Below are 5,152 nucleotides of genomic sequence, written 5' to 3'. Positions count from 1 at the left end.
AAAAACGGACCGAATTTGCATGCCCTGCTGTAAATTTTGACCGGTTGATGAAAAACAAGCTTATGTGGATTCTACACATTTAAACAATTCAGATAAGTTATCTAGAATTATTTATGGAGCAGATAAAATACATATAATCATTTATTAATCAATTATCATTTTGACTTTTGTTTATTTAAAGGCTGAAATGTGAGGTTTACCTTTTTATAAACAATTTTCAAAGCTTTATTTGAACATTTACATTAGATATTTCAACATGCTATTAAACTGTTATCAGTCAAGTTGTCATTTAAAATCCGAACATCATTGGTAATGTTATTGTTTTAGTGATTATGCAAACAAAAAGTCATTTTATTTGTTGTTTGTTGATTTTTAAATATAAAACTTGGTGAAGGGATTTGAGTATCGGTACTTTTTTAACATCTCCAGCACATTTTGTTATAATTTTGTTATAATGTTATAACAAGTGATAATACTGATAACCGTGATCATTTTGTTCACTATAATCGTGATAAGAAATTTTCATACCATTACATCCCTAAATTGTACAGAGCAGTAGCAGTAAAATTGAATTAAAATATGTTAGTGCAAATTGTCACAGAGACTGTTATCAAGTCAATCATAAAAGTCACTTTTTTTCATACATAATCTCCTTCCTTTTGCTTTAACTCCTCTTACTGTATGAAAAAAGATCAAACAAATAATAATATTTTCATTAATTTATGGATAATAAATTCAATTTGATCCTAAACCTAATTCCTCCTGAGTGATACATTAATTTAGATACATTTCCAACCCTGTAGTCCTCTTACCTATATTCTAGAAGTAATAGTTTGTACTCTGTTTGTGGAAAGTGCAGACAGCTGGCTGTGTAACACATTTGTCTTTTAATAGAGAAACTGATTTATTGAGTGAATAAATCAGGAATACTGAATAACTTAATGTTATTATTGAAGCTAGAATTGTAATGTGCTGTACATGCAATGAGCAGAGAGAATTGCTATAACATATGGTATTATCTATTACCTTGCTGACATAGGGCAGATGACTGTAGTTTACATTTTCTGTTAACCGTTTGGAAGGAACGACCCATTCCCTTTTATGACGCTGCTTCTGTGAACCGGTTCAGCAGTCTCCAGTGCTCATGATCTGTTTAAAAAATAATAATAAATAATAATAATAATAAAAATAAATAAATAATTTAAATATAATTCCATGCAAATTTGTATTGTTTATGGCCTGGTGGTTAGGTTTTGCTATGTTTTTAACAGTGATAGGTGGTGCATATTTTGGTAACTTTGTGAATTCAAATGTAAGACAAATGACACAAATATTTAATACCCAAATTATCTGAAAGCCGCCTTTTTTATTTTGCATATTTGAGCTTAATATGAAAACAGGAATTTGAGAGAATCACATGTCACATGCCAATGACCAGAAGGCTGTTCTTATGTTAGAGCAACATAGTGAAAACCTCATCATATTCTGAATGTAACACCGAATGTATCAGATAGAAAAATTCTGTTTCAGGGAAGTAAATAGTACCAAAATTATAAGTTAATTTGTCAAAAATGTTACTCAATTAATAATCATAGAGCAGCAGTGGCGAACTCCGGTCCTGAAGAGCCACAGCCCTGCAGAGGTCAGCTCCAACCCTAATTAAAACTCACCTGCCTGTAGCTTTCTAGTAACCCTTCAGACCTTGAGTAGCTTGTTCGGGTGTGTTTGATTAGGGTTGAAGCAAAACTCTGCAGGGCTGCGGCTCTCCAGGACCGACGTTCGCCACCCCTGTCATAGAGTCTAGCCAAAAGAATCATTGCTTATTTTTTATACCTTGAATTATAGCCTATTTAAATATTCAAAAGTCAGCTATTTGCTCGCTTTAGTTTAAATACATTTTCCGCATTGTTTTAATTATGTGACTCTACAGGACAAGATGCTTCACTGAAACCTGAAACTGTTACAATTCAGTAGTGTCTGTTTGGCATAAACTGATTGTCTGATTGTCTGATACAACTGATTGTCGCCCATGTTCACACATGAGTCAAGTTTGTCCATCTTTTATATATATATAAAAAAAAATGGTCATAGACCATATGACCATATTGATTGACTTGTTACCAGCTAAGATAGAAAAAAAATGCTTGGAATTTACAGGACAGTACACTCTCAGAAAGGTACAAAAAAGGTACCTTTTCAAAAGACACACTTTTGTACAAAATATTTTAATATTGACATTTTTTTATTATTATTATCATTTTTTAAATATAAAAATACTCCGACATGTAACGTGGTTGCGCTTCGGGTGAGCGGAGTTCAAGTCCCAACTTGAGGACCTTTCCCGATCCCATCCACTTCTGTCTGTCCTATTGCAATAAAAGCAAAACTGCCCAAATATGAATATTATATGTATTTTTTTCTATTTTCATAATTAAACAATTCTCCATTTTACTTGCACGTTCTCATTAATTGCTAGGCTACTCTATATTAGTGTTTAGAAGGTTGTTGTTTGTAGTTCAGATGCACTCATTTAAAGTTGAATGAGTGTAAAAAATTTACTGTGGAGCATTATTGCATGGACTTGTAAGGGCTTGTCAAATTGTAGTTGAGGAAAGATATTGTACGGAGTCCTGAGATGTCATTGTCTGTGTGATATTGTATGGATTTGTATTTCTTTTTTGGAACTGATCAATCGTAGGCCTCATTGATCTGAACAAATGCACCGTAGTTTTTGAGTGAATATTGCCAAAATGATCCACAAATGCTTCACTCAAAAACTGAGGTGCATTAAAACAGAAGTACAAAACCTGTGCTAACTAAAAGAAAACAAGTTAATAAAAAGACTGAATCCAGTATTTGGTAATAATTTGACTAGAAATTTCGTTTTAGTCAAATGCGATAAGATTATCTAGCATTTTCTGGAGAAAGAAAATATGCTCTGGATCAAAATGATTAGAATACAACATGAGGGTTTATCTCAACATTTGCTAAGACATTTTTAAGATTAAAAGTTGTATCTGTTAACATTAGTTTTGTTGACATGCACAGAGAGATATTACAACCTACAGTTGTGCTTGAATTTTTGTTGTTTTTGTTACTTCATTGGCGTATAGGTTTAATCATAAAAAATAATCATTATCATCATCATCATAAAACACAGTGATGTTACAATCATTTTGGTTCCTGTACATGATGTATGTCATTAAATTATATTAATATAACAGCCTTTGAAGTATTAACATAATTAATATTTCACAATAAAATTACATTTATTGTCTTTTAAAATATAATATAATTGGATACACTTTACTATAAGGTCCCATTAGTTGAAGTTAAAGCATAACACATTTAGGTCCATTTTGAACCAGAAAAGAAACATTAAAAATTATTAAAAATGGTATAGTTTTTTAGTAAGGGAACAAGTGTTTGCAAGTGTTTTAATATAATATAATATAATATTGATTTATTTTTTTTTTAAGATACAACCATTTAAAAAAAATGCATCATATATATGATGGGTATTGTGTAAAAGCAGTAAAAACATGGGAATATTATGGTAACATTCAAAATTAGTTTTTTTTCCCCGTCACTCATTAATGAGAAGTTGCAGATACAATGTAGTTTTAGTTGAAAAATATTACGTTATGACTGTTTTATAAATCAACGATTCTTTGGAATCCAAAAATTGTATGCAGATTTTGATTGCAATATGAGGGATAACTAACAATGATCAATTATTATTATTAAGAAAATTATCAAGATTTTTTTATAATGTATTAGTAAATGCTGAAATAACATGAACTAAGATTGATAAGTTTTAGAAGTAGTTTTTCATTGTTAGTTTACGTTAACTAATTTTAACAAATGGAAACTTATTGTACACATTGCCTTTGACAACCTTCCACAATATACTCTATCAGCCCGATTTTTCCAAAACAGCATTTACGTGCTACATCCCCATCTCTTTCTACTCACCTGCACAGCGAGAAACAACAACAAGGTCAGAGCCAGCGAAGTTCGTGGAAACATCTTCTAGAAGAGATGAAAAAAATCTGTGAGTGAGAGAGTTGTCAGTGGCAGAGCTTATCAAACTGACACTGTTTTTGGCACCACAAAAATTATAAGACTCTAGCATCTTTTGGTCCGCCCAGAAAAAAAAGCCTCATTACGTGCTTCTTCCACCCTGCATTTATGTGTGTGGGTCGGGGAATGACATACAGTATTACCTAAGATCTGTTTCTGCTTAAAAGACATCACAAAGCCCTTTGGGAAAAAAAAAAAAAAAAAACTTTTTAGATTAATTAATCATTACTAAATTAATGACTGAATAATTAAACTTGAATAAAAAAAAACGTTATAAATTATAACAAGTTACTACACAAGCAACACATTACTAAATCATTGTTCTTTAGAAGTTTGGGTCTTTTGAAAGTTAATTACTCTATGAGTTAGATGAGTTATTAATAGTACAGTTCTAAGGAGATCCTCTTGTTAAAGCTGAAAGTTAATTACCTTATGAGTTATGTAGATGAGTTCTTGCCAGTACAGTTCTGAGGAATTCCTCTTGTTAACATGCAGCCACACACTATTTCCTGGGACTTGGCCATAACAGTTCCAGGGCAGTTTTGCAAAGAAACCATCTGAAAAAACCTGATCAAATTAAATTTGTTTTTTGTTAACCCAATGTGAGGAATGCATCACATATATGTCATTGATTTCTGAAGAAGAAACCCTAGATACTTTCTTTTTCCAAGGTAAAAGTCTTTAGATGTCATAAGAGTCATGATACGTTTTCTTTAGCAGATGTCTGTCTTTGATTTGAACAGCTTTCATAACTAATAGGTTCAACCCTGCAAAGTAATTTCTTATGAATTTGTCTGACACTTGAAATGTATTTGATTTTATTTAAATATTTATTTACTCATCAAAGCCATTTTTAAAAAATCACTTTCACTGAACTTGCTAAAATTATGAATGCCACCCCTAAAGTGACCTTTTAACATCTCCACTGTTCATTACTAAAATAATATATGGTATGCAAGTCTATACAGTATATTGTCAAAATTGAGAATTTTTTCTTTAAAAATTCTTAATATCTGTCATTACAACTGCATGGTAATGTACATGACAATGTTATTTGAGTTGAATTACT

The 5,152-nt window shown here is 31.2% G+C and overlaps 1 pseudogene; it reads right to left on the bottom strand.

Annotated features, from left to right (window-relative positions):
- LOC107687166 (desmoglein-2-like) overlaps positions 1-4,665 on the bottom strand; it is a 21,399-nt pseudogene extending 16,734 nt beyond the window's left edge.
- Positions 4,666-5,152: the final 487 nt, after the last annotated feature.

This window comes from Sinocyclocheilus anshuiensis, unplaced genomic scaffold (genome assembly GCF_001515605.1).
Source record: "Sinocyclocheilus anshuiensis isolate Anshui unplaced genomic scaffold, SAMN03320099.WGS_v1.1 scaffold1355, whole genome shotgun sequence".
Lineage (NCBI taxonomy): Eukaryota > Metazoa > Chordata > Actinopteri > Cypriniformes > Cyprinidae > Sinocyclocheilus > Sinocyclocheilus anshuiensis.
This window is presented reverse-complemented; position numbering and strand designations above follow the sequence as displayed.